Source organism: Geotrypetes seraphini, chromosome 2 (assembly GCF_902459505.1).
Source record: "Geotrypetes seraphini chromosome 2, aGeoSer1.1, whole genome shotgun sequence".
Taxonomy (NCBI): domain Eukaryota; kingdom Metazoa; phylum Chordata; class Amphibia; order Gymnophiona; family Dermophiidae; genus Geotrypetes; species Geotrypetes seraphini.
The window spans coordinates 515388970-515408864 of record NC_047085.1 but is presented as its reverse complement, the minus strand read 5'-3'; the positions used below and the strand labels follow the sequence as shown (position 1 = coordinate 515408864).

General features: G+C 42.7%; 1 pseudogene; it reads left to right on the top strand.

Annotated features, from left to right (window-relative positions):
- The window catches only part of LOC117355287, an 89051-nt pseudogene that overhangs the window by 28887 nt on the left and 40269 nt on the right, over nucleotides 1-19895 (top strand).

The window sequence follows — 19895 nt, the reverse complement described above, 5'->3', positions numbered from 1 at the left end:
GTCACATTAGACCGACATTTAACACTAGCAGAACACACAAACTTAGTGGTACAAAAATGCTTTTTTACATTGTGCAAATGAACCATAAAAAAATATTTTGATCCTTTATCGTTCAGACTATTGGTACAGGCATTAGTTTTATCTATTTTAGACTATTGTAACATCTTCTATTTAGGAGCACCCAAAAAAATTCTAAGGAAATTAAGGATAATTCAGAATACATCTGTTCGATTGATTTTTGGTTTAAAAAAGAACAACCACGTTAGTCCATATTATCGTTTATTTCATTGGCTGCCTTTGGAGGCAGAAGTATTATTCAAATTTCCTGTATCTGCTTTAAGCTGATATCTGGACTGTCTCCAGCTTACCTTTTTCCTCATTTTGTGTTGCTTAGACCATCAACAGAAACTAGAAACTTCTACTTATTTACTCATCCAAAAATTAATGGGTGTAGAATATAAGGCCTTCTTAGATTGGACCCTAGCAACAATCTTGATTAGGTAAATGTATTCAGCAAGCTATTTTATCCTATTGCAGTTTTCGGAAACTAAGACCACTTTGTTCAATAAGTTTATTACTTAGTGAGTTTTATTATTGAAATTCTATTTTACAAATATTTGTATTTTTTACTGTATTATTATATTTTGCTGATTGTCTAGCTCTTTTTAGTGTAAACCGCCTAGAACTTTTGGTTATGGTGGTATAAAAGAATGAAGTTATTATTATTTATTTCTGTCTTTCTCCCCCTGCCTGCCTGTCTTTCTTTCTCTTTCCCCCTGCCCCCTCCAAGCCACCACGCTGATTTCGGTCGCTTCCCCAAGCCAGGCCTGGCACGTACAAGCATCGGGCACAAGCCTTTCTCTCCCCCCCCCCCCCCCAAATGTCAATTCTGACATCGGAGAGGAAGTTCCAGACCTGCCAGGCAGCGATTGGCTGACCAAGAACTTCCTCTCCGACTTCAGAATTGATATCTGAGGTGAAGGCTCGTGAGTCCAGAGTTTGTATGCACCTGGCCTAGCTTGGGGAGGCAGGAAGAACAAGGTCGCAAAGGCAACGCAATCGACTCGCGTTGCCTTTGCGATCTACTGGTCAATCCAGATCAACCATTTGGGCATCCCTGGCTTAGACCATGCCGAGTGGACCAACCGCTGTTATTCCCTGACACTTAACCAGTCAGGGCTGCTGAAAATGTTTGTTTGTTCCTTATACTTGATGAATCAAACAATTTTGGACCAACCAAGTCTAGGCGATTTCCAAAATAAATTTAAAAAAAACAAACATACAGAAAATTAGAAGATAACTCCATAAATTGCATAACAAGAAAGGTTCAGACACACTGGGGGAAAAAGATGGGATATAGTACATAGTGATTGCTGACATGCTTCCTCTGTCCTTAAAAATTTTAAGAAAAAGCTTTCAAAAACAAATGAGTCTTAAAGTTAACTTTGAACTGACCTAAAGAGAGTTCAGAATGATGCCCTAGGAGCAAAGCATTCCCCAAAATAGGGGCATGAAATAAAAAAGCACTGTTTCCTGTAGAGTCCCATTGAGCCTGGGAGAGTGATAGAATGGTCAACTGATGGTGATTGAGGGAACGAAGTGTTCTTCTCAGCATGGAGGGTATACTTTCCTTTGCCAGATAGTCTGAGGTTCCCTCTTAAGTGCTCTGAGGGTCAGAACAGGATCTTGAAGTGTCTTCAATAGGTGGCTCAGAGCCTGGTGTCATCACGAAGGCTTTAGGTACAGAGGAGGATGAGAAAATACATGGAAAAACAAAGTATATTGTAATGACAGGTAAAAGGATCACTAGGAAATGGTCCATCATACAAGCAGCAGTAGCAGCGCTGACCATCCCAGCACGATCCAGGCAGTGGTGGAGTCAGGTCAGACCCTGAAATGATGCGGATATACAGTGGTGACATTCAGTGCTGTTAACCACATAGCTAACTGGGCAAGTAAGACCAGTCCTGTGTCCAGTTAGCTATTTGGGAACTGCATTCAATACCAGCTGTCACTGATGAACCAGATTTTTAATGCCGGGGCCCAGATATGGCCCAGTGTTGACTGTCTGGGACTAATGTAGTTCTAAGTTATCAGCTGTATAGAAAATGTTAATTGCCCCAGCTGAATATTGATCCGTAACAATTAACCCTTTCTTTGGCATTGTTGCTCTCGTTCAACATCAAGTTATGTAAAAAAACTTTGCTCCATCTGCCAATTAAATGGTTAATACAAGCAGGAGTAAAATTAATTACTTAATAAAAACTTTATCAAGGATTTTATATTGTATCTAAGAATGCACAAAATAATCCAAATGGAAGAGAAACATTCTACATCTTTATATTATGATACAAAACCTTTTTTTCTCATCAAACAGGTTTAAACTGTCTTCAGAGGATCCATGAAAGTGAGAGGCCATTTACATGTCCAGAATGTGGCAAAAGTTTTAATCACCAATCAAATTTAAGAAGACATGAGAGGATTCATACCAGAAAGAGACTGTATACCTGTTCAGAATGTGGGAAAAGCTTTACTCGGCAATCACATTTAATAACACACGGGAGGATTCATACTGGAGAGAAACCATATACCTGTTCAGAATGTGGGAAAAGCTTTACTCAGCAATCGCATTTAATAACGCACAGGATTATTCATACTGGAGAAAAACCATATACCTGTTCAGAATGTGGGAAAAGCTTGAAGCGGCAATCAGAATTAAGAAAACATGAGAGGATTCATACTGGAGAGAGACCATATGCCTGTTCAGAATGTGGGAAAAGCTTTACTCGGCAATCACATTTAATAAATCACAGCAGGATTCATACTGGAGAGAAACCATATACCTGTTCAGAATGTGGGAAAAGCTTTACTCAGCAATCACATTTAATAACGCACAGGATTATTCATACTGGAGAAAAACCATATACCTGTTCAGAATGTGGGAAAAGATTGAAGCAGCAATCAGATTTAAGAAAACATATGAGGATTCATACTGGAGAGAAACCATATACCTGTTCAGAATGTGGTAAAAGATTTAGTCATACATCATCTTTAAAAGTGCACAGGAGGATTCATACTGGAGAGAAACCATATACCTGTTCAGAATGTGGTAAAAGATTTAATCGGCATTCACATTTAAATGTTCACAAGAAGATTCATACTGGAGAAAAACCATATACCTGTTCAGAATGTGGTAAAAGATTTAGTCATACATCATCTTTAAAAATGCACAGGAGAACTCATAGTGGAGAAAAACCATATACATGTCTAAAATGTGGTAAAAGTTTTACTTACCATTCAAGTTTAAGAAGCCATGAGAGGTTTCATACCTGTTCAGAACACAGGAGGATTCATACTGTAGAGAAACAATATGCCTGTTCAGAATGTGGTAAAAGCTTTAATTGGCAATCAGATTTAAGAAATCACGAGAGGATTCATACTGGAGAAAAACCATATACCTGTCCAGAATGTGGGAAAAGCTTTACTTACCAATCATATTTAAAACTGCATAACAGGATTCATACTGGAGAGAAGCCATATACCTGTTCAGAATGTGGGAAAAGCTTTACTCAGCAATCAAATTTAAATTTCCATAAGATGATTCATACTGGAGAGAAACGATTTGCCTGTTCAGAATGTGGGAAAAGCTTTACTCAGCAATCAAATTTAAATCTCCACAAGATGATTCATACTGGAGAGAAACCATATACTTGTTCAGAATGTGGGAAAAGCTTTAATAAGCCGTCAACTTTAAAAAAACCACCAGAGGATTCATACTGGAGAGAAACCATATTCCTGTCCAGAATGTAGGAAAAGCTTTAATAAGCAGTCAACTTTAAAAAACCACCAGAGGATTCATACTGGAGAGAAACCATATACCTGTCCAGAATGTGGGAAAAGCTTTAATATGCAGTCAATTTTAAAAAAGCACCAGAGGGTTCATACTGGAGAGAGACCGTATACCTGTTCAGAATGTGGGAAAAGCTTTAGTCGGCAATCAGGTTTAAATCTCCATAAGATGATTCATACTGGAGAGAAACCATATACCTGTCCAGAATGTGGGAAGAGCTTTAATCAGCCATCAAATTTAATAACGCACAGGAGGATTCATACTGGAGAGAAACCATATACCTGTTCAGAATGTGGGAAAAGCTTTAGTCAGCAATCACATTTAATAATGCACAGGAGGATTCATTCTGGGGAGAAACCATATACCTGTTCAGAATGTGGTAAAAGTTTTACTTACCAATCAATTTTAAGAAGCCATGAGAGGATTCATACTGGAAAGAGACTGTATACCTGTTCAGAATGTAGAAAAAGCTTTACACAGCAATCACATTTAATAACGCACAGGAGGATTCATACTGGAGAAAAACCATATGCTTGTTTAGAATGTGGGAAAAGGTTTACTCAGCAATCACATTTAATAACACACAGGAGGATTCATTCTGGGGAGAAACCATATACCTGTCCAGAATGTGGTAAAAGTTTTACTTACCAATCAATTTTAAGAAGCCATGAGAGGATTCATACTGGAAAGAGACTGTATACCTGTTCAGAATGTAGAAAAAGCTTTACACAGCAATCACATTTAATAACGCACAGGAGGATTCATACTGGAGAAAAACCATATGCTTGTTTAGAATGTGGGAAAAGCTTTACTCAGCAATCAAATTTAAATCTGCATGAGAGGATTCATACTGGCAAGAAACCATATACCTGTTCAGAATGTGGGAAAAGCTTTAGTCAGAAGTTAACTTTACATTTGCACAAGAGGCTTCATACTGGAGTAAAACCATATACTGGTCAGAATGTGGTAAAAACTTAAATGAAAATCTTATTCGAGATACAAGAAGATTCATACAGGAGGTATAGGAAAAAGGTGTAAACGAATATCCAGGAGTGGCAGAAGGAGCAACTATCAAGCAGACTCTCCTGAGAGAAAATATTAGCCTCTCCTGCTCTTTTATTATATAGCTTTGGCATTTTTTACTTTTAGTGTATGCCTATATTGTACTTTCTTAGATGTGAAGAGGGGATGAGCCTCATAGAAATAGATTTTAGACAATGCTCACTGTCCCCGGCTGAATATTCACCTATAACAATTCAGCAATTCAAATTGGAAAACAATTATGTATAAAAGCTGTGATTATCTAAGAATACACAAAATAATCCATGTGAGAGAGAAATATTATACAGCTTTATATTATGATTTAAACCTTTTATCATCAAACAGGTTTAAAAGGACTTCAGAGGATCCATGAGAGTGAGAATCCATTTACATGTCCAGAATGTGATAAAAGCTTTAATCCCCAATCAAATTTAAAACGGGATGGGGATGGGGAAGTAACGTCATGAGACATGATGACAGCCTAATTTAGCAGCTCATTCTACCTCCGGCAATAATCGCTTGGTTTATAGTGCTATCGGCAGTGGATTGGTTGGTAAATTTATTATTTCTGCTAGCTAAGCTTCTTGGCTTGCTGGATTTGGACTCCATGTTGCATTCGCAGCGCAAAACTTTGAAGGATTACTCCTTTCAGACAGCCCCAGCGGCACGGCCTAAAATGGCAGACAGCGGGAGTCTATCTGAGCCTGGGCCTTACAAATGTGCGTCGGAGGCAGAGGAGCGGATTGAAGGACATTCGATGGAAGAATTTTGTGATCTGCTTCATGAAATAAAGTCAGATGTTAAGGCAGTTCGGAAGGAGCTGACTGCTCTGTTGGTGGACTTGAGGGGAGAGATTAAAGAGCTGGGGCACCGTGTGGAGGAGGTGGAAACACATTTGGATGAGCATTTGGATTCTTTAGAACTGGTCCAAACTCAACTTAAAGATGCCCAGAGTCAGCTATTGGATAAAGTTGAAGATCTTGAAAAACAGAGTTGTCGGGCAAATATTCGAATTCGGGGTGTCCCGGAGGAACCTATCTATTCTAATTGGTGGCGTGTTTGCTTCTTTTGGATGAAACTCAAGTGTTTGCGCCAGACTCTATAATGTTGGAAAGAGCCCATAGATCCTTAGCTGCACCCCGAGTAAATAAGCCTCGGGATATTATTGCCTGTTTTAAGGATTACAAGCAAAAGGAAGAAATCGTGAATAATGCTAGAGGCCAACAGCTTATTAAGTGGGATGATTTGGTGATTGAACTTTATCAAGATCTGGCATCTGTCACGTTGCAATGACGGGTGATCCTTCGTGCAGTAGTGACTCATCTTAGAGCCACTAATACCTGCTACCAATGGCAGCACCCATTTGCCTTGAATTTTTACCTGGAAGGTAAATTTCATTGAATTAAGACTAAGGAGGAAGCGGGTGGCATGTTTCTGGAGCTGGCTGAATCTACTGCTCGTGATCCGACTGCAGCTTCATCGCAGAGTATTTCTCTGGCAGCGAGCACCTAAGGGAGCGGGCCGACTTCCTCGCCAGAGATCTGGGGCACAACTTCCCACTTGAGTGTTGCAGTGTGGATTTCTTTTGTGGGATGCTTACTGGGGGCTGGACCATATGAGGACTTAAGGGACTTCCTTTCCCTGTGGGGGAAGGGAGCCAGATTACTGTTTGATTTTCTGTACCTTTTCACTACTGTTCTGTATATTTATTTTGCTAGTTGCATTGGTTTTATGGGTGGGCAGTTCAATAGATGTGGGTTTTATGAAGGATGTGTGACGTTATGTATATTGTGGGAGTGTGCGTCACTTCTATTGATTTGGGGGGACCCTCTTGTGTGGGTTTTCTTATTTGCTTAGATGGAAGGGAGGGGTGGAGGTGGGAATGGGGGGAGGGAATGGCTATTTTCTATCCTCATTGCATAGGGACATGGTACTATATTGGCCCAATTGCTGTGTTTTCTCTACCCTGGTTTGGTATATATAGGTGATTTGAAATTGTTATCATTTAATGTGCGTGGCCTGAATACCCAGATGAAAAGATCTCTTATGTTTAAGGAAGCCCTCCGCTTATAGGTGGATATTGTACTTATCCATGAAACCCATCTCCAGGTGAAACATTCTCACTTATTTAAACATAAAGATTTCCCATATTTCTACTTGGCAGCTAATCAGGCCAAACCCAAGACAGCGGGGGTAGGGATCCTGCTGCTTAAGAATTGTAGAAGGCAACCTCATAAGGTCTGGCTAGATGCTGAAGGTAGATATCTTTTGTTGGTTTTGGCCTTTGGGGTAAATATGTATCAATACTTAATGTGTACGCACCCAATGTGGATAGGGTTCTCTTTTTTGAATGCCTCTCGGGTGTGCTTCAACGCCATCTGGAAGGTAGTCTATTGGTAGGGGGTGATTTTAATCTTACACCCAACCCCCATCTTGGGGTATGGCCAAGGGGATAGGGATCTCTTTCATAGCTTTTGTAGAAAGTGGGATCTTGTGGATATATGGAGAGAACTTTACCTGAGTGGGCGAGATTATACATATTTTTCCCTGATGCACAAGGATTGATTTCTTGTTGGGAGATCCTGAGTTGCGCTGGTAAGTGGAATCGATATACAATCTAGGACTTGGGATGATCATAATCCAATTACTTTGGAGTTGAAACTGGGGAGGATGGACCGTCGAATGAGATTTTGGCAATTTCCGGATGAACTTTTGGAGAATTCTCTTTATGTTCAAAGGATTGAGCAGGATATTTCAGAATTTTTGGAGTTTAATTGCACCCCCAAGATTGACTCCTTGATTTTGTTTGAAAGCTTTAAAGCTTTGTGTTAAAATAATTTCTTTACAAGCATAGGTCAGACAGGTTGGTAGGCAGAAAGAACAGCAATATAGGGAGGAAATTTCCTCTTTGTAACAACTTTGTAAGACGAGACATAGCACAACGGTTCATAAGGCAGCCCTTCACCAGGCACAGTTAAATCTTCATGCACTGGAATTGAGGGAGATTAGGGTTAAATTGGATAAGCTTAATGAAACATATTATGAATTTAATAATCGTGCCAGCCATATGCTGGGCTCGTAAATTGCGATTACAATCTAAGCGCAATGAGATTTATGAGATGATAAAGGTGGGCATGTTAATAATGATTTGGAGATCCGTCAGATGTTTGTGTCTTACTTCACCAGAGGAGAATCCTACCTTAACTCAGATTGAGAAGTTTTTGGACACTATGACTTTGCCATCTGTGACAGTGGGGAAACGGACTCGGTTGTCTTCTCCTATTGAGCTTGAAGAGGTTCTTTCCATTATTAAGGGCTTACCGGGAACAAAGGCCCCTGAATTGGATGGGTTTTCCAATAAATTTTATAAACGTTTTCAAACATTAGTGGCCCCGCTTTTGACTAAAGCATATAATGCGATTGAGACCACCTTGTTACCACATTCGTGGAGGCTGGCGGGTGTCACGATATTGCCAAAGCCTGGGAGGGATCCTAGGAGTTGCGGGTCGTATAGACCCATTTCCCTATTGGGGACGGATTATAAAATCTTCTCTAAGTTGTTGGCAGCCCGTCTCCGACGGATCCTTCCCGGGTTGGCGCATGGGGATCAAACTGGGTTCATACAGGGGCGCAGCAGAGCAGTGAGGCTGCTCTGTTGGTGTCGCTGGATGCAGAGAGGGCCTTTGATAGGGTATAGTGGCCCTTTCTTATGTCGGTGTTGCGGAAGATTGGATTGTCGGGGCCCTCTCTGCATGGAATCATGGCCCTGTATAGGAAACCTTTGGCTACCTTGAAGATTAATGGGGGATATTCAGAGACCATGGAATTGTTTCATGGGACGAGGCAGGAGTGTGCCCTCTCCCCCTTATTATGTGCGCTTGCTATCGAACTGTTGGCTCAGTTGTTGCAGACGGACCCTCATGTTTCAGGTATTTCTGGGGGAGGGTTGGATCATAGGGTGATGCTATTTGCAGACGATATTCTGCTTACACTGACCCAGGCTAGGTAGTCTCTTGAGGCTAATTATGGATATCTTGTTTATTGTTCTTTTGTGGGGAGATGCATTTTGTATTCTCTAGTTGGCAGATATTTTTTGGGTGTTGTGTGGTATATTGCATTTCTGTTCGAGCTGATATTCATTTTTGTTGTTTTGCATTCTTCTACAAAATTTTCAATAAAAATTTATTAAAAAAAAAAGAAAAAAATAGAAACTAAAGCAGTGGTTCTTAACCTGGGTTCGACCGAACCCCAGGGGTTCGGTGAGTCAGTCTCGCGGGTTCGGCAGAGGTCAAAACACACCTCCGACTCGTATAGCGCTTCGGTCACGTTCAATCATCTATCAGTTATTCAGTGATTTTGATCAAGACTGATCGTGTACTCGGTTTCTTGATCTATCAATCTGTAACTAACGCCTTATATACATCAATGAATTCCTGATCAAAATTTGTGATTTAACTGATAGATGATTGAACGTGACCGAAGCGCTTATGATTCGTGATGATACGCCCCGCTTGTCCATAATTGGCTGCAGGTGATCACGCAACATCGCTTGGCCTATCTGTGCTGCAGGGGATTTGATGCGCACAGTAGTCGAATTGTAACTGTTGTGATGGTACGTCGGTCGTGTGATACCTATCTTAATATTTTAATCCCTCTGAGAGGCAACAGCAGAAGTCACACTGATTTGCAGTAAATTTCATTATTATGTTATTATTATTCGAAATAAAGGAGAACTTTTTTGTTTTCAAAATTGAGATTATTTTTTCCTTCACTGTACACCTATGTTTTGAATTTGTAAAAATCATATTTTATTTTTCCAATAAAGAAGGGTTCGGTGAACACGCATATGAAACTGGTGGGGTTCAGTACCTCCAACAAGGTTAAGAACCACTGAACTAAAGATTTATCAGTAAATAATAAAACCGAGAGCACTTTCAAATTTGACAGGTCTATAACCTACTCTAGGCATCACCGTATAGGAAATATGACGGGGGGTAATGTAATATACAGGATAAAACAAGCATTTGTTCTCATAGGACAGGGGTGTCCAATGTCGGTCCTCAAGGGCCGCAGTCCAGTCGGATTTTCAGGATTTTCCCAATGAATATACATGAGGTCTATTTGCATGCACTGCTTTCATTGTATGCTAATAGATCTCATGCATATTCATTGGGGAAATCCTGAAAACCCGACTGGATTGCGGCCCTCGAGGACCGACATTGGACACCCCTGTCATAGGATAATGGCATGAGACAAAAATAAAGAAAATATAAAATCCAACAAAATATCGGAATGGAGGTAAGCAAAACTGAGGGCTTTTTTTTACAAAGGTGCGCTAGAGCTTTAATGCGCCCTAAAATGCCGCCCACGCTGGCCGCTACTGCTTCCCCTTGAGCAGACGGTAGTTTTTCCGGCAAGCGCACCTTCACAAAAGGAGTCCCGAGAGTGTGTCCAAGAAAGAAAAAAGCTCATGATGCAGCTTGTCATGTCCAGCAGTCTCTTTAAACTGGTGAGGTGCACACATGGAATGAAATGAAGTTCACACATACGGGGAGGGATACACCGGCTTGATAAAAATCCAGGGATCATCCAGCAGCAGAATCCCAGAGAAAGACCACGTTGCCTGTACTAAGTGTGACAATCTTCATGCATTTACTTGATATAGGTATGGCAAAAGAGAGACAATATCCAGACATTCAAAAACATATGTTTTTGTGTGTTTTACACAACTATTAATAATAATAATAATAATAATTTTATTTTCGTATATCACCACACCATATAGTTCTAGGCGGTTCACCTGTAAGAACTGTGCAATCAGTAGAGAATACATTTGACTTCAAAATACATTAAGAATCAAATTTAAAAAAAAAAAAAAAATTCAAATATCAGTATACAATTCACAAAATTGAAACATCAATTTGCAAATGTGTTCAACAGCTTCCTAAAAGACATACACTTCTCCCTCCGTATTCGCGGTGGATGCGGGCAGCCAATAGGCGCGAAAATGGAAAAACCGCCAATAACTTTTTGACATGTTATTCGCGGCTTTGGAGAAGCGCCATCGTTTTTACTATTGAAACCAGCAATTTCTGGGTAGCCAACCAGCAATTTCAGGGCAGCCAACCAGCGATGCTGGGAAGCAGCGTTTTTCTCAGTGCACATTGGGGAAACATGGAAGCAGCAAATTTGTGGGAGAAAGCATGGGAACAGCGATTTTCAGAGTTACAGTACAGTAATGGTAAGAGATAAACATTTTTTATCAGTGCTGTACAGTAAAAGGAAAAAAACTTTAGTGATGATGTTTTTGGGGGGGCGGAATCAGCGGCTGAAAAATTGTGAATAAGCGAAACCACAGATAAGGAAACCGCGAATACGTTGGGAGAAGTGTATAAGAATGAGCCTGGGGGGAGGGGTTACGCATTTATTGTACACTGTTTTACTGCTTTTCTGGTTATGCCATTTTGTTGTATGCCAGGGCGTAATGTTTAAATAATGAATTTAAAAAAAAAAGAAAAAAGAATGAGCCTGGGAAATAATGATACATAACCATGAATTAATTTTGCCTGCCTGAAATGCGAAGTTTGTAAAAAAAAAAAAATCTTGGCACGATTTTATGTTTAGATAAACAAATAGATAGTGTCCTCGAGTGATCCTATTAGGTTTATATTGTTCAAAACATGAGTAAAGAGGTGCCAAACTATTAAGGCATTCAAGAGAAACCATAAATATGTATGAAGGGGCTCATAATCAAGAGAAAAACATCCAAAAACTGGCCTAAGTCGGCACTCGGACGATCATCAGTCATAAACGTCCAAGTGCCGATAATAAAACCGGGTTTAGGACATATTTTAAAACAACCTAGGCCTTCACAGTGCCACTGAATGACCATAACTAAATGGGGCGTTTCAGGAGGAGTGTCGAGGGCGGGCTGTGGGCAGGCTTAGACTTAGTCATACTGCATGTATAACCGAAAGTTATACAGCACAGGATCAACTGAACTCGGATGTTGTGATTTAGACCAGCGTTTTTCAACCTTTTTACACCCGTGGACCGGCAGAAATAAAAGAATTATTTTGTGGACCGGCAAACTACTAGGACTAAAATTTAAAAACCCCATCTCCACGAGCTCGGTCACCTCAGTAACTATAGGAAAATAGACAAATATAGTGCAAAATATAGACAGCAGTTATAAATTCTCAAAACTGACACGTTTTGATCACTAAATTGAAAATAAAATCATTTTTCCTACCTTTGCTGTCTGGAGATTTCATGAGTCTCTGGTTGCATTTCCTTCTGTCTGTGTATCCTTTCTTTCTGCACTCAGGCCCAACAATTGTCCTTTCTATTCCCTCCTTCCTTCCTTCCTATGTCCTTAGTGCCCCCGGTGCCTCCTTCCCATGTCCTTAGTGCCCCCGGTGCCTCCTTCCCATGTCTTTAGTGCCCCCGGTGCCTCCTTCCCATGTCCTTAGTGCCTCCAGTGCCTCCTTCCCATGTCCTTAGTGCCCCCAGTACCTCCTACCTATGTCGCTCTCACTGCCTTCCACACTTTGTCCCACCCCACCCCCAAAGCCAGCCTGCCTGCCTATCTACCTCCTTCCCTTCCTGTTGCGCAAAAAAAAAAAAGCCTCCCTCCTTCCTTTCCCCTGCTCTTACTGCCCTGCCGCTGCTGCTAAAGCCGACAGGAAGTTTTCTTTCCGAAGTCAATTCTGATGTCGGAGAGAACGTTCTGGGCCAGCCAGGCAGCAATTGGCTGGCCAAGAACGTCCTCTCCGACGTCAGAATTGACGTTGGAAAGAAGACTTCCTGTCAGCTTTAGCAGCAGCGGCAGGGCGGTAAGAGAAGGGGACCCGGGGAAAGGAAGGAGGGAGGGACAGGAAATGATCGCCTGTCCCGTTGTCCCCGAGCACAGCTTCGGGACGCTATCCTGAAGCTGTGTGTGGAGACAACGGGACAGGAGGTCTGAAAACGGACCTATGGTCACTTTAATCTTGCCGGCCCTGTGTGGACCGGCAGAAATTTTCTGTGGATTGGTACCGGTCCGCAGACCGGCGGTTGAAGAATAGTGACTTAGACCATTTAAAACATGGTCTAAGTCACAAAAAACCACCTAAAATGACCAGATAAGCACTGCAAACACATAATATAGACTCCCACACACTACCCCAGTGATCATTGACCCCCCCCCACCCCCATAAAAATATTAATCACAACGTGAAAATTGTGCCTCCAGAACATCATCACCTGGCAGCCTTGCATAGGAAAGTCTAGTCGTGCTGCAAGAGGCGTCTTAAGCCAACTTGGGGTGGGTTAGGGACCAATGGAGAGGAGGCCCCATGCCCAAAAGCCCCTGTAATCACTGCATTGATATTGAAACGTGCACTCCCCTATACACCCACAAAACTCTTTTGTACTGGCATATAAGTGGCTCCTGCAACCATAAGGGCTATTGAGGTGGTAGATAAATGGGTCTAGGGGATTCTGGAGGTGGTTTGGGGGTCTCACCATGACCTATAAGGGAGCTGTAGTGAGATGATGACATGGCACCCTTTTTGTGAAGTTCACAGCAGTGCCCCACTCTTTAGGTGCCATGTCTGGATGTTCAGTCCATCACTTTGTAGACCCCTCCCACGTCCAAAAGGGCTTGTTCTAGGTGTTTCTGACTTGGACGAAAAGTGGTATAAAGATGGACGATTTAGCGAATTGGATGATCAGATCGGCAGGACGTATACTTAGACGATTTTCAAAATGAAAAAAAATTTGGATGACTTGCGACTTGGACGAAAACGGACTTAGACGTTCCTTTCGATTATGCCCTTCCACGCGTATTGCATAAAAATCATATCGGAAATGTGTGAATTGATCATATCTAGTAAGCATCATGGAACAAACACTGCATAAAACCTTTTCTTAAAAATATAACCCCTAACTAAGCTGCATTTAGACTATGAAAACAACAGCAAAAAAAATTGCACAATTTTGATAGTAAAAAAAATAGGGATACAAAAACTGTAGAAATAGCCAATGTTATGTTTTCAGGGATACCCCACAATCCAAACAGACATATAACACAGAGATTACATAACACAAACAAACGCAGAGCTCCAGTAGGCCTTACACTTTCTTCCATCTACCAAGGATTCAGGGCGCAACTTAAATCTGCAAATAAATACAGTTATACAAAAAATTAATAGCACTAAGCATATATAGAGCACATAGCAGAATAATCATAGAATCAGAAAAAGCACACACAAAATGGTGTGGGATAGTCACGGTTGGAGGCTGAGGGCTCATAAGAACTGCCATCTCCAGATCAGACCCTGGGTCCATCAAGTCCGGTGACCCGCTCATGCGGAGGCCCAGCTAGGTGTAACCTGGTGAAAACTTAGTCACCCGTATCCTTCTATCAAGGAGATGTGCATCTAATTTGCCCTTAAATCCTAGGACGGTGGGTTCCGCAGCAATCTCCACCGGGAGAGCGTTCCAGGTGTCCACCACTCGCTGCATGAAGCAGAACTTCCTGGCATTTGTCCTGGGCTTGTCCCCCCTCAGCTTCAGTGCAAGACCTCTTGTCCTAGTCACATTTGACATCGTAAATAACTTTTTATCCTGCTCTATCTTGTTGATTCCTTTTATTATTTTAAAAGTCTCAATCAGATGTCGCAGTCTCCTCTTCTCAAGGGAGAACAGTCCCAGTTTTCTAAGTCATTCTTTGTAGTTCAAGTTCTCCATACCTTTTACCAGCTTCGTTGCTCGCCTCTGCACCCTCTCCAGCAGTTTTATATCCTTCTTAAAGTAGGGAGACCAGTGTTGGACACAGTATAAAACGGCATTATGACCCTCTCCGATCTACTCGTGATTCCCTTCTTTATCATGCCCAACATTCTATTTGCTTTCTTTGCTGCCGCCGCACATTGTGCCGACGGTTTCAGAGTCCTATCTATCAGTACCCCCAGATCTTTTTCTTGTTCGCTCTTACCCAGAGCTGCACCTGACATGCTATACTCGTGCTCCTTGTTCTTTCTGCTCAAATGCATTACCTTGCATTTTTCCACATTAAACTTCATCTCTCTAACTGGCTCAAATCTCTCTGTAGTTCATAGAAACATAGAAATAGACGGCAGATAAGGGCCACGGCCCATCAAGTCTGCCCACTCCAATGACCCTCCCTATCTATCTTTGCGGATAGATCCCACATGTTTGTCCCATTTGGCCTTAAAATCTGGCACGCTTCTGGCCTCAATAACCTGAAGTGGAAGACTATTCCAGCGATCAACCACCCTTTCGGTGAAGAAGAACTTCCTAGTGTCACTGTGCAGTTTCCCGCCCCTGATTTTCCACTGATGTCCCCTTGTTGCCACGGGACCCTTGAAAAAGAAGATATCCTCTTCCACTTCGATGCGACCCGTGAGGTTCTTGAATGTCTCGATCATATCTCCCCTCTCTCTATGTTCCTCGAGTGAGTAGAGCTGCAACTTCCCTAACCGCTCCTCGTACGCTGTCCTTTTGTGATCTGATTGCCCGACATAGCTTTGTGTCATCTGCAAACTTGATGATTTCACTGGACGTTCCTTCTTCTAGGTCATTGATGAAAATATTAAATAAGATGGGCCCAAGAACCGAGTGCTGGGGCACACCGCTAATCACTTTCTCCCAGTCTGAGAGCTTCCCATTTATGCCCACCCTCTGCATTCTGTTTTCCAGCCATTTGCTTATCCACCTTAGTATGTCTCCCTCTATTCCATGGCTTGGTAATTTCCTGAGAAGTCTTTCATGTGGAACTTTGCTGAACGCTTTCTGGAAGTCCAAGTATATTATGTCCACTGGTTCCCCGTTATCAATTTGTTTGTTTACTGTTTCAAAGAATTGTAGTAAATTCGTCAAGCATGACTTCCCTTTCCAGAAGCCATGTTGGCTGGCTCTCATCGGGTCGTGTGTATCCAAGTGCTGGACTATGCTATCTTTAATCAGTGCCTCAACTATCTTTCCAGGGATAGTTGCCCGGTTCTCCTCTTGATCCTTTTTTGAAAATTGGGGTGACGTTCGCTATCTTCCAGTCGTCCAGTATCCACAAGTTCCATCTCCTTTCCTTTTGGATTGAAGGAGTAGCTTAGTGGTTACTGGAATGGCCTAAGAACCTGGGGAACGGGGTTAAACCCCCCTGCAACTCCTTGTGACTTGAGGGGGGGCTGCAGCTATGGACTGGTCTGGGGGCTGAGTAAAAGCAGTGATATAGCAAAGGTGAGGGCGGCCAACCTTGCACTTTTCTCCGTGCCCTCTCCTTCCCTGCTCCTCCCGCCATACAAGCCTCCCTTCCCTTGTAACTCTATGTTTCATGGCATGAGTAGCAGCACAAAGTTGCCCATATCATTGTTGGCCCTCCCTCTGACATGATGTCCTAGGTGTGGAAGTGGTGTCAGAGGGAGAGCCGATGCTGGCACGAGCAGCAGGTTGGAGTTGCTGCTCTTGCCCCGAAGAGCTAGAGTTACTGTGGAGATAAATGAAGGTGTGTGGTGGGAAGGAACGGGTGCTGGTACCCCCACCAAAACTACGCCCGGGCCAGACTGCTCCCCTCATACTAGTCACTGAGTGGAAGATAGATGCGAGCTGGAGCTGGAGCTGGTCTGGGGGGGCCAAGTGGAAGGGAGATAGGGAATGGAAAGAGGTGCTGGACCCATGTGGCTGGGGCTGGAAAGAACAGAAGGACTAGAGAGTGCTAGACTCATGTTGTGTGTGTGTGTGTGTGGGGGGGGGGGCTGAAGCAGGAGGGAAGGGGAGAGATGCTGGACCCATGTTGGGGGTGACGGGAGCTGGAAGATAAGGAGAGAGATGTTGGACCTGCAGGGAGAGGAAAGAGAAGATGCTGAACCAAAGGGATGAACTACTGAAGCCAGCAAAGGGAGGGAGAAAAGACACTATTTTTCTATGTAGCATTCGGTAATAATGTGGCTTGTTCAGTTTTCTCAGTGGAGGGGATATTGGTGGCTCACCGTGACCCTGGGCAAGTCACTTAATCCTCCTGTCCCCATTCCCTTGTTATAAAATGACAATTGTACAGAATAGCATCTTTTTAAAATTTAATAAGTTCAGTATAAAATCATAACTTTTCAAGGATCAGCCAGTTTACAGGGACAGGGGCTGAGCTCTCAGGGACAGGGACACATTTTCCCCCACATCATTTTCTAACTCTAACAACCTCCCAGTCTTGGTTCTCCCTGTGCGCAGGATCCCTTGTTGTTGGCGGGAATCTCCTCCCTCAGGATTAGAACGGAATTGGGGGAAGAGCCGAGAAGGCTGGTGACGTCACAAGGGAGGGGGCAGAGCTTCATGCCAAAGGCTCTGCCCCTTTTACTGCTGATTGGTCTGAATTGTCTCTGGGGCGGGAAGAGCAGTGGGAGGTTACGCCCCCTAGCCCAGAGAAGGCAGAAAGGAGGAGGAGTTTGTGCTCCATTCGGTGCTCGTTGTTCAAAATGTCCGTGGGAGGGGGCGGAGCTTAGTTCTAGTTTAGAGTCTTTGTGGCCGGAAGTAAACGGAGTCGTCCATCTTGTGCTGGAGCCTCAAGTGCCCAGTTTCTTGTCACTCCAAGAACCAATCTGGTCTAGAGGAAGAGCCCCAAATGGCTGCAGGAGCTTCTTCTCAGGTAGGTCTCCCCCTCCCCCACTTTTCCTGGCAGGGATGGGGGAGGGGACTTGGAATGCCACCACCACACTCCAAGGGGGCAATGGAGGGTTAAGGAGCAGCCCTGGGCTTCCATTCAGCCTCTCCTCACCTCATGGTCCAACACTCATTCATTCAAATGTGATTCTGTCCCTTATTCAACTTCTGAGTGAGTTTCAGATAAAATATAATGGGAATAAAACCACCAGTAACAACGTATCTAATGTAGAACATATGGGACTAAAGTAAAGGAAGATGGGGAGGAAATGCAGTTAATATAGGAGAGACCAAAGGCTGCATTTTGACTGGTAGGAACTAGAGGAAGATTGAAATGTCAAATGGCAGATTCCTATGGGGAGAAAAGTCAGATCGTGGGAGCCCTGAATGGAGAATGCAAATGATCACTCTGCTTCAAATGGAGCCCCCTCAGATCAGGGATCGGACTTCTTTAAGAGAACTTTGACCCCACGGGGACAGAGTTGTCTTTTCAACATGTAACTTGTACTGTTTTTACCATAATAAAAGATTGTGAACCTTGTAATTCACTGACCCTGTAACTCACATTGTACTTTCACTGATCGTTCAATGTTCTCTTATCTACCTATACCCTGTAATTCGCTGCTTGTATAGTTATTCTTCATTGTGAACTGCCTTGAAGTCGCAAGATTATGGCGGTATAGAAAAATAAAGTTATTATTATTATTATAAAAGATTATTCTCATAAATGGCTCTTAAGAAGGCCTTTGAAGCCGTCTAGATATTCCAAAGCTCAGGGGCAACTGCTGAAAAGAGGGAACGGTAAGTAATCTGCGATCTGAAGATCTAAGGACACGGGACATTTTTCAATGAATTGAGCAGATTTAGTTTGCATCATTTTAAAAATTATTCATGAAATTTTATATGAAATTCTATGTTATTACATTTACTTGATAAGTTCCACGTTTAGGTCACTTGGCAACACATCCATGCTCCATGTGTACACCTCCCCCAACTTATGTGCATCATTTATATCAGGGGTGTCCAACCTTTTGGCTTCCCTGGGCCGCATTGGGCGAAAAAAAATTTTCTGGGGCCGCACAAATACTAATACTAGCTGATGAGCTAAAAAAAGGTTGAGCAGGTCCCAAATTTGCAATCACTAATATAGAAGATGTACGTATCTAATAATAAACCTTCATGAAAGGGACACTGTGGAGAGGAACCCAAAAAAGCAGCAATACTTACTGTGACTGAGTGATCCTCCACGTACACCGCTGACAGTGGGAGCAGCCACAGGCTTCCGCATCCCCACTCTGATGAGCAAGGATGCGTGCTCCTGGTTCTCCCATTCACTTCTATTACAGGTACGGTGAGTCTCTTCAGAGGTGAGCCTCATCAGAGCGGGGATGCTGAATCAGCTGTCAGCAGCGCACGTGGAGGATCGTTTAATCAGGGTAAATATTACTGCTTTTTTGGGCCTCCCACTTTGAGCTTAGGCTCCCTCAAAATGAATATCTCCCCTGCTGTAGCTAGTAGGGATCCCCAAGCCTCACCAATTGACAGCCACCTCCTCCCCCTCCAACTTCCCAAGTTCTGCAGCTGGCAGCAATATTGTAGAGCTGCTGCCTTAAGCAGTGGCAGCTTGAGGATACTGCCATTGGCTGCAAAGCTTGGAGATTTTGAGTTGCCAGACTGGAGGAAGATGTCTTCAGTTGGAAGAGCTTGGGAATCCCCACTAGCTCAAGTATTTACAAATTGCACTCAGGCAAGGAGAAACTTTGGTGCTCAGCCACTAATTTTGGGCTCCAGTCCCTCCCCCAAATCAGTTGCATATGACTACACCACTGAATACAAAAATAATTGTGATGCACATATCCCAAAGCTAACATATTCCAGTTAATAAATTCAAAATAAAACAATTTTTTCTACCTTGTTGTCTGAATGTTTTGTTTTTCCATCATCTTGATCCCAGTTTCTCTTTCTGCTTTTTCTCTATCTTCAACTAATTCTCTTTCCAGTGTCTACTGTCCATTTTTTTCTCCTCTTCTCTTGTTCCATTTCCTTCCTATGCCTGTCTCCGTGTTGATTTTTCCCTTTCAGCTTTCTTAACTTTTTCTTTTCTGCCTCTGTCTACTCAAACCTTGCCTTCTTTCTCACCCTTCTTCTTTTTAAATGTTCAGCTATCTCTCAATTCTCCATCTTCTCTCAGTCTCTAGCTCTGCTTTTTTCCATCTTGCTCCTTTCCCAGCCTCCTATTCCCTTCTATCTACTCCCCATTACCACATATCTACCACTGTACTCACTGCTCTTTCACTCATCTTGTCATCTCCATTTTGACCTCATCCACATGGCTCACCACTTTCAGAAT